Below are 10,174 nucleotides of genomic sequence, written 5' to 3' on the forward strand. Positions count from 1 at the left end.
ATCTTGGAAGAACTAAGAAAAAAGAAGTTGTCAACATGGGCTTCTAAATCCAGGAAAAATATCCTTCAAGAATGCAGGATATTTTCAGATCAAAAAAGAACCTAAAACAATGTGCAAAGACCTGCACTTCAAGAAATGCTGAAGTAAATTCTTCATGTGGAAGGAAAATGATAGCAGTTAGAGAGACACATCTATAGGGAGGGTTGAAGAACATTAGAATTAGTAATCTCTGGGTAAACATAAAAGATTGGCTTTTTTCTCTTCATTTATTTAAAAGCATAACTGCTTAACACACAAAAAATTACACTTTTGTCTTGTGACTTTTAAATGTATGCAGATATAATACATATAATGACTATGGTATAAAAGATGGTATAGCATAAAGAATGGTTATTTGATCTATATAGTTGCAAGGTTTCTACATTTTATGTCAAGTGGTACAATATTACCTCTATACAGGTTGGGAGAAATGGAAAATGGATATTATAATTTCTTGGGCAACCACTAAAACATAATGCAAAATGTTATAGCAAAACGGCTATTATAAATTAATACAGAATCTAAATGAGATGGACTCTCAACTCTTGGTTTGAATAAACAGTCTGACAAGATCATTATAAACTTTATGCATAAAGGCAGAAGGTAGAAATTCCAAAGCCCTTCTTCTCATCTAACAAAGTATTTACACTTTAAAGCAAACAAAAACATCAATGTTAGTATTATTCCCAGAGAAACAAATTATCCATCAAGACAATAAAAATTGCAAGCTTTTAAGGTGTTGAAAGTCACAATTTACAGGAAAAACAATAATTTTTGCTGGCTGCGTACCACAAAGGACTCCTTTGTCCAAATAACCCTTTCAAGGATAGTTTTATAATCACAAAATAAAGCTTTACTTTTTCACACAGGCCTTCTCTTGTGACAGAATGAGATGGTTGCTTGTGCAAATGTTCTCAGTTTTATCAGAACTTTATCATGCAGAACAGCATCTGGGTTGCTGCAGTTAGAAGGAAAGAAGAAACCGTTGCCCACTTTTGCCCACCTTTCTTTCTGAGATTTCTTTCCCCAGCAGTTACAAGATCATTCAGTTTCTTGGACAAGGCAATAATGTTCATCAATTAGCCCTGAAAGAAAAAGAGGACATTTGAGCTTAAAATTTAGGAGTTAGGAAATAAGGAGCCAGAAGAGAAGTTTAACAGGTGGAACAGATGGTGTGTAATCTTCAGCATAGCTGTGGAGAAGATGGCAGGGGGTCAGGGGCTGGGAGGGTTGCAGGAACCACATGCTTAAATAACTCATGTCTTAGGCACTTGAGAAGAGGGGACCAGGCATGAGAACCATCTCCAAGCACACTAAGAGGGGATTATGAATAATGAAGCAGCAAGCATGGGTGCCCAGAACCGGGGATAAGGTGAGGTTCTCCTAGCCACTGGCAAACCTGCCTTCCTCTTTCCCATCCATCCAGCCACTACCCCGTCATGTGCTTATCAGGAAAACCAGAATACGAGCCTCCTCTCACTCTGTGCCACCACAGGCAAAAGACATTTCCTCCCTTGGAACCACAACTTCATCACTTATGAAGTAAGAGGGTCAGATAACATGACTGTTAGGACGTCTTCTGGTTTCGAAATGTTGTCATTTTCAGGGAGAGACACAGAACCCATCCATCTCAGAACTCCACACTATTCCCTTATGATTAGTCATGAATACTGTACAGCATTTCCATCCATTTTTAGTCATTCAGGCCACCTGCATGATTTTTTTCCCCTCACATTCATATGTAATCTGTCTCATTATTTACCTGATATTTTGACATCATCTGGTTTTATTTATTTATTTAATTTCTATTTATTTAATTTCTCACATAAGGAAATTTCACATCCCCATCACAGTTGGAGAGGCATAGTGGTTGCCCAAGAATGGTACGCAACAGCGACAAACCCATGGAAAGTAAAATGATAATACTGCTTGTTGATGTTCTGATCCTGAGGTCCCATCTCTCTTTGTGCAAAGGGTGGGTAGCAAGCGGTAGGGAGGTGTAAAGATAGACTAGCACCAAGTGGAAGCTACCTGCATCAGCAAACCAGTAAAACTTTCAGAAGCTATGAGTAAGGATGTAGAGAAATGAGGACTCGACTTCTCTCCTGGAGTGCATGTAGAATGGTGCAATCACTTGGGGTAACAATGTGATGGTACCTATTAAAATGGGAGAAGTATATACCCAGCATTGCCATTCCTCAGTATATGCCCCAGAAAAATTCTTACACATGTGTTTGTGACACACAAAGCAGCGTTATTTGTGATGGCAAAAAAAGAAAAAAGAAAAAAATCAACCCAAGAAGAGATATAAATGTCTTTTATAAACATTCTGGAGAACACGTGACTTTAATAAATTACATGTAATGGACCCAGTTGAAGCACAGGGATTTCATGCTTGTTGAAATAAAATGAGTCAAATCAATTATACACTGGGACATATTGCAAGTTTTAAAGGCTTGATAATCCAGTCCACTTCATAATAGTAAGGCGTTATACATAAAAGTAAAACCATAGGCTGCTAAATCTGTGAGTGTTATATTTCTAAGAAGAGACCCTTAAAAGAGTTTACTAAGGGCTCTGAATTCAGAAAGGCATTCCAGAATCTTCCCATGAGCCCACTGCTAGTACAATCTCCACACCCTTTATGCATTGGTCATTTGTGACTTGCCCACCTGTAATTTCTTTCAGAATCATCCCAAGTTATGTGTCTTTAGGGCTATCTGACTGCACATCCACACACACACACAAAATGGGTAACTTTAGAGAAAAGTGCTCTTTATCTTTATGTGTATTGAAGGGTAGTCTCTTTACATGGTTTCTATGTGACAATCCCACAATGGCAAAATGACCAGATCAAACTTGCCTTGTGGATGACAGCACTTCAAAGCACAGCAAGATGTTGGAGAGTTTGAGTTCCATTCCCGATTCTGGGTATAGTTTATGTTTCTTAAAATTATTTGATTATCATTGCAAAATTAGAGGGTTTTTTTTAAAGCTAATAGCACTTTTCTGTATATTGTGTCTAAGGCTTAAGAACGCCTGTCTCAGGGAGGAAGGGATTATAGTGTTTGTGAACTGTAACAAATCCACTGTGCATATCTACAGGTGCATCTCTGAATGTTTGTGACTTGAGTGGCACCCTCCTCCTGGGTGTTGGTACTGTACCCAGAGTCAGTTAAGCCCTTATGATGTTTTGTGTGACTGAAGACTTTGGCAAAGTGAAATAATGTGTCAAGCAAGGTCATGTGATTATGGTATCAAAGCAATTGAATTTTATTCTTGAAAGTTGGAACTTAACACATATAAACAAACACCGATAAAAGAATTTGTCATTTCATCGACTATTAAAAAATCACCTCCGAGTATCATAATTCTTCCAAGTGGTAAAGATACCTCAAGACAAATGCTGGGCATAGAAGCCACAGGGCATAAATATGCAAAGAAGTAAAAAGCTAACCTTTTCAAACAATAAGGCTTCTCTCTCACTTACCAACTTCACATTTCCCTGTATGGCCCCGGAAGATGACTGGTTAGCCAGAGACGGGTAAGATTCCTCAAGGGAGGAACAACCTAAGACAGGCACAGTCGCAGGGGGGCCATCAGGTGAGAAATTGGGGATCAACAGAGGTGAGGCTTAGAACCTCACCCCCCCGTTCTGAGAGAAATCTTCTGCATACGTGGATGTTTTATTGCCCTGGTCTAGCTTGGATTAACACATAGTCTACAGGCACACACCTGATCATCTACATGTGCTCTCTTACAACACTAAACTATGTTTTCTACCTTTATCTTGTATCTACCTACCACTTCAGCATTTTATTAAAAATAATAATAATAAAGAGAGAAATGTGGTATCCACATATAAATCAAGTATAAAAACCAAATGAGTATTCATATTTGAACTGACTGTTTAGAGTTCATAATGCATGAGCAAAACCGAAAGTTTCTGTGATGACTGCCCTTGTACTGTTCACTATGTAACTTATTCATTATGTAAGAATTTGTTCTACATGTAAAAACTTGTTTGTTATGCCTCAGAAGATTGGAGACTGACAAAAATTAGGCTTGGGGTGGAATAATGATTGTGCATTGAGCATTGACTCCCCTATACAGAATTTTATTGTCGTTAACAACCATTTGATCAATAAATATGAGAGATGCCCTCACAAAAAAAAAAAATTAAAAAAAAGGACAGACTTCCAATGGTAAAATAAATTAGTAACCGGGATGTAATGTATAGCATAAGGAATATAGTCAAGATATTGTAACAGCCTGGTAGGGTGATAGCTGGAACCTAGAATTATGTATATAAATGTTCTACCACTGTGTTGTACACTTGAAACTCATGTAATGTAATACTGTGTGTCAACTACCCTTCAATAAAAAATAATAATTAAAAAAAAAAAAATCACCCCAAGAACCCAGGGACAACTTACATACCCTTCAAAAGCAGAATGGCAAGGGAATCAAGTGGCATATATTCCTACAATGGAATCCTACACAATAGTTAAAATACATGAACTAGGGCTACATATATTAACGAGCAGAAAACCAACTTGCAGTGTGCAAAGTATCTGGGTGTGGGTGGGGTACGTACAAGGGGAGGATGTGCAGGAAAATTATACACATTCAATACAGGAGACTGTGTTTCTCTAGAGCAGAGGAAGTGTGGTGGTGAGAGGGATGATGGGTAACAGCATCAGGAAAGGATTGACAGGGGGTTTGGCTAGCAATCTTTAATGTTTTCTTTCATTAGCAGAGTTGCGATTACCTAGCCCTTCACACTCTTTATAACTTTATTCTTTGTAGTTTCAGGTATGTCCAAAATATCCTGTTAGGTTGAGTCACATGATATTGCCAACATTTGTCTGTTTTCGTCTACAAAAATAGCCATCTTGCACAGGGTGACCTAATATGATGATAATGCTGATTATGATAAAGCACAGAAATGGGACTATCTGTCTGGCTATGTGATTCACTGCAATTTAAAGCAAATAGGTGAACCGGTGCTTCTCCATTATCTGGTTACCAGCAGGTTGGGACAGGAAACATACTTTTGGAAACACAGATTTACAGACGGTTGCCATGGTTCTGTCACAAATCAAGACCTGGGGTCTGGCCCTGGGAATGAGAAACTTGTGGTCCAGTGTAGAGGCAGGGAGAGAGAGGGTGCTGAGGGGTCTGCAGAGAGGAGGCGGTGCAATAGGGTCACATACACAGTGCGCATGCTCTAGGCCCCCAGGTCAAGGTCAGGGTTCATGCAGTCCTTGGGGTCACCTATCTGCTGAGCAAGAGGCAATCACCCTGTCTTCCTGCTCCTCCAGCTTGGAGATCAGTGGTGATAATGATGGTGTATTAAAATATTCAGGTACCACTTTCTGAGTGAGAATAGCGGGGAGCTAGATGTTTTCCATATATGGTTTTATCGTCACTAAAGTGCCAGGGAGACACGAATCATCTCATTTTATAGAGGAGGTCCAGGGACACGAAATTGCAGAACCTGAGCAGGAACCTGGGGAGGAATGCCAGGTTGTGGGTTTGCAAAAGCAGAAGAGAGCCTGGAGTACAGTGTCTGCCAGAGTGGCTGCTTCCTCCTGAGAGGCCCGGGAGAACGGCTCCCCGGGTCCCCGGGCCCCCGAGCATGGCAGGGCTGGGGCCTGCGGCTGCAGTGCGTCTACCCACAGACCAGCGCCACGGGCTGCTGTCTCAGCCTGAGTCACTTTGACCGCCATGCAGGGACTTGCAGAGCTGTCTGCACTCCTTGGGTTTTCCCCCAAAGCACGTGGAGTTCACCCCTGGCTTGTGACTAGAGAGGTAATGGGGAGAGTGGGTGGGGACTGGCGAGAGTCTGAAGGATGCTAAAATGACCCATTGCAGCTCATGTGGGCCAGAAGTGGGAGTCAGAGGCCTGGGTCCATTTGGGTGCTAGGCTGGGTATCACCATCTCCCCCTCCACCACCACCGTCATCACCACGGGAGCCACCACCTCCATCATCTCTACCGTCCCCACCACTACTTTCACCACTTCTACAGCCTCCGTCATTATCACCATCACCTCCAGCTCCACACCTGCAGCGTGATAAGCGCTGTTCCCACCGTGGCATTATTACTACTGCTGGTATCAGGCATCATCTATGTCAACTCAGAAATCTCAGCACAATCCTGTAAGGTGATTATTCTTGTTATCTCCATGATATATGAAGTTTGAAGAAGGTTCAAAACCAGGTTTGGAGGCGCCATCTGTTCCTCCCAGAGGTTCTGGGGCTGTGGAGGAGGGGATCACACAGTTCTCTACAAGAGGGTCGATGCCTACAAGAGGAATTTGGGAATGGCAGGAGCCTGAGGCTCCGCGACATCAAGTGTCTTGCTCAAAGTCACGCAGCCAGTAGTTCCAGGATTTAAGCAGAGAGTGTCTGCCATCAAAACCTACAGGGTCACAAGCTTAATGCCTGCCTTAGTCACAGAGCTGGAGTGACACAGTCCTTGGCCAACAATCAAGGGCTGTGGCAGCCATGGAGGTGTGCCACTTAGCTCTCTTCAAGAGAGCACCTACCACAGGGTGTGAGTTAGCTCACAGCTTCCAGCCATGGGTGTTTTTCACAGCTCTGCCTCAGTGTGTAAATCCATGCCAGGTGCTTCCAGGCAGTCTCCAGCCAACGCCTGAGCACGGCAGGGACACAAGGTCTCACCATCCCTAGGCAGTGTGGCACCCCTGTATGAGCACTCTGTGAGCTCAGGCCCCCTGGTGATCTGGCCGAGCCTTCTCAGAGCTGCCGCACCGTGAGAGGCTCTTCCGACGTCATTCTCCTGTATTCCCCTCTCTCTTTTCAGAGGTGTTGGACCTGCCAGCCTACTCCCATTCTCTCACCCCTTTATCTTTTGAAGGCATTATCCCCTATAAATCTCTCACACCCCAACTTCGTCTTGGTGTCTGCTTCCTAAAGGAAGGTGCAAGTCTCAAATGACATGAAGGTATAATAAGTCTGTACCATCATAGCACAGGGAATTATTTTCCTTCCTGGCCTTAAGATCTGACTTTAGATACGCACTCTCTTTAGTCTTGTGGAATGATTGTGTACTAATATAACTGTTTCCTACAGCAACTAGGATATTATAAATCAACAGCAGTATCACAGTGCTGCACTGATACGCATCGGGCCCATGGGATAAGAGGGAGTGGCTGGTTTTGTTGTTAGCATAAGGAGATTTGCCCTTTTACTTCTCTGTACCTTGATGCTTTAATTCCCTCATCTTTGAAATGGTGTTAATCACCCCAAATTTCCAGGGCTGTTTTGAGGACTAAATTAGTTAAGTTAGCAGAAAACATGTACATGTGCTCTGGCACATAGTAGGCGTCCAACGAATTCATTCATTTATTAAGTGCCTGACCCAAGTGTGGCATTTTATTGGGTAGTGGGAATGTAATACCATAGTGAATAAAAAAGACAAAAATTTCTGCTTCCGTAGAACTTACAGTCTTATTAGTTCAAGCTAAATCTCAAATATCTTGAAGATAGCAGCTGTAAAAGACAAATAAGATAAGCCACTCCTTTGAGAAGGAGAAAATTTTGAGACCAGAACTGTAAGTGTCCCTCTAAGAGGGAACAACTTTAACAGAAAACAAGGAAGCAATCGCTTGGAGCTTTTGACATCCGGTGCTAGGCGTAAACCACCTCTGCCCTGAAATGTTAATGTGTCATGGATTGAATAGTCAAAGTGGGTCTATTGGGTTTAGTAAGCTAAAGTTCAAGGGTTCCAGGTCAGAGGGCATTTTGTTTCTTCTTATGAAGTCCATTATCACAAAGTCTAAAGAGATAAATGTTCTCTTGACTATACACAGAGTCTGTTTTTAATTCTTCTAGCTATCATTTTATTATTAAATTTTAACTTAATTATGTTGTGGTCAGGGAATGTACTCTGCATATCTGTTGAGGCTGGCTTTACTATCTAGCTTGTGGTTAATTTTCACAAACATTCTAGGCGTGCTTGAAAAGAATGTGTATTCCTCCAACTCTGGAATGCAGTTTTCTACATATGTCCCTTATGAGGGGCATGTTCATAGTTATGATGTTCATATCTTATTTATCTGTGCTAGACTTTTTGTCTGTTCAATCTATCAATTAATGAGAGACAAATCTTAAAATATCCCCAAATGATGGCACTGTTGTCAATTTCTCCTTGCAGTTCTATCAACTGCTTTATATTTTTTGAGGCTGTGTTATTAGGTGCAGTGAAGTTTTGAATTGTTACATCTTCTTGTTGAATTGAACTTTTTATCATCGTTCATGACTCTCTTGACATCTGATAATGCTTTTGCCTTAAAGTCTATTTGTCTTATACTAATATAATGACATTAGTTTTGTTTTGATTATATTACCTGGTATATCTTTTCCCCACCACTTGACTTTAATCTCTCTAGTGTTCTTAAATTTTAAATATACCTCTTGAATATAGTATATAGCCAGAGAAAAATCATTGTCTTAACTGGAGATTTTTTTCTTTCATTTCTTCCTCTCAGTCCTTTTTATTTCTGTTCCATATTTTGGAATTAATTTGGAAATAATATACCCTACCCCCATTCTTTTATTGGGCCTCTAGCTATTTTAACACAAATACTTAACAAGTCTATATCTAATCCACATTTTTACCTTTTCCCAAACAATATGAGAAACTTAAAATACTTTAACATCAATCACTCCCTCCCAAGATATAGGATAATAATATAGTACTTTAGCTCTGGCCTTTCCTTTCTCAAATTGGACATTGTCGTTGGTGTTCTATAGTTAATTTTTGTTTCAATTTATTTACCTATTTACCAATATCTTTATTCACCATTCTTTCTTGGGTCTTAGGCCTTCCAGATGGGGTTTTCCTTCTTAAGTGTCTGAAACCATCTTCCTTTAGTACCCTCCTTAGAAGATAATTTTGATGGTTACAAACTTCTAACTTGACAGTTATTTTTCTCTTAGTAATGTTTTCTCACTTCTTTGTGGCCTTCATCTTGTTGTTGAATGAAAAATTGTCAGACTAATCTTTATTCTTGGCAGATACTTCCTTTATTTCTGGCTTCTTCTGAGATTGTCTCTTAAGCTTTCTTGCTCTGTAGTCTCCTCTTATGTATCCTCCTTAGGATTCAGTGAGATACCTTTAAGCAAGTTCTGTGCCTTTCAACAATTTTGGATATTTCTCAGGCATATCTTTGAATGTTACCTCCTTCCCATTTCTCCAACTGTTTACTTCTGAAACTCCAATTGTTTTATATTAAGCCTATCACACTACTCTTCCTGTCTTTTAACATGTCTTCCACATTTTTCTTAAGAATAAGTGGGCCCAAAAATGTATTCATCTACAGTTTAATCTATTAAATTTTAACTTTTGTTATTATATTTTTCATTTCTGGGGGTTCTTTCTGTTCTTTGTGAAATATGCTCAGTTGTGAGTCTGTTGTTCCCTGGTTTTGTTTCTTTTCCAGGCTTTATTTGTAATATTTAAACATGTGGTCTTCTAGTAAACATTTAACAATGGCTCTCTCTCCATAAATAAATAAATAAATGTCCTGATTTTTTTTGTGTGTGTTTGTCAACTTCCACGGTGTAAATACTCCCACCATGGCCAATTTCAAGCTACCATTGTGACATTTCTGAACATGAAGTTGGAAGAAACGCTCACAATCAGCTATAATGAGCTGGCATGGGTTGACTTGAAGACACTGATTTTAAGTGTTTATATTTACCATCTCATATCTGAAGTCTGTGGGTCTGTTTCTACTGTCTATTGTTTCCATTCATTTCCACTCTTGTGCTGTTCTTTCTTTTTTCTGTGTGTGATTTTTTTTTTTACTGTGAGCTATTTATTCATTTAGAGCTTTATTGTAGGTGATCTCTAAGTCCTGGTGGAAAATTAAGTTCCATTAATGAGTAGTTGGCTTCATTTCTGCTAATCATTTCTGCCCATGGGGAACCTACTTCTAACTTGTAACATCTTTAAATTAAATAATTTGGTTGGGAATTTTTTGTTCAACTACTTAGGTAGCATAAATTCAGGCCACAAACCTGAATGAGGAACTTCTTCTGATGACAAATTCTCAGGTGAGGTAACATTGAGACTGGCAAGTTTTGTGAGCTGTCCCTTCTGC

This window comes from Manis pentadactyla, chromosome 10, assembly GCF_030020395.1.
Source record: "Manis pentadactyla isolate mManPen7 chromosome 10, mManPen7.hap1, whole genome shotgun sequence".
NCBI classification, from domain to species: Eukaryota; Metazoa; Chordata; class Mammalia; order Pholidota; family Manidae; genus Manis; species Manis pentadactyla.